Source organism: Petaurus breviceps, unplaced genomic scaffold (assembly GCF_028583685.1).
Source record: "Petaurus breviceps papuanus isolate PSGF00001 unplaced genomic scaffold, PetGlider_PUasm1.0 38, whole genome shotgun sequence".
Lineage (NCBI taxonomy): Eukaryota > Metazoa > Chordata > Mammalia > Diprotodontia > Petauridae > Petaurus > Petaurus breviceps.
Window position 1 is genome coordinate 40,376,730 of NW_027186304.1, and position 929 is coordinate 40,377,658.

The window sequence follows — 929 nt, forward strand, 5'->3', positions numbered from 1 at the left end:
TGGAGATTATCTCTAAGGCATATATCAAATTAGTCCATCAATAAGCATTCCTTAAGCTCTGCGGAACATGCTCCTGGAGATGATTCAAACCTGTAAGGGTTTCCAGCCACTCTACATTAGCATCACATGGGGAAGTTATTAGAAACAGAAACTTAGAAAATTTAGCCAGACTCAACCTAAGAGTGTGTGAATATACCAAAAATAAATAAATATTATTTTTTAAAAAGAGAGACACTCAAAGTTTGAAGCACATGATAAGACAAAGGGAGTTTGAAAAGTTATAGAAGCATTTCCCAAGTCAAACTCTTCTGGTAATAAACACACAGGGCAAGTGATAAATGTTACATGTGTAGTTGGCCTCCAAGCAGGACGGTGCCCTGGGCCAAAGCCCTGTGAGCGGGATTAGGTGCACCTGTGCCTAGCACCACATCCTGTCAGAAGGGGAAAAAAATGACAAAGCAAAACTTCAGAACAGCCCCAAGGCCTTGGCTTTACACAGACTCTGCTACCTGGGCCCAGTCTGAATGATTTTCCATTCTTCCTCCTAGTTTTTGATGTGCAATCCCTTCTAACATAGAATTAGTTGGAAGCTCATGATTTTACAAAGCAGCTGCTTCACTCATTGCCAAGCTGACTCCCTTGGTTAGTTTGTATTGCTAACTTCACTTCTTTATTTCTCTCTGACACATCTCAACACTTTTTTTTTCCTTCGGGGGGAAGAAAGAAGAAAGGCAAATAAAGTTATAAGAACACTAGAAATTCTGGAAGTATCCAGGTTGTAAAGGGATTTTTAACAAAAAATTAATTTTTTTTACATTTTAATTTCAGACCATATCTCTCCCTCCCTCTCCATCCCATACTAGAGAAAGCCACCATCTCTCTCTCTCTCTCTCTCTCTCTCTCTCTCTCTCTCTCTCTCTCTCTCTCTC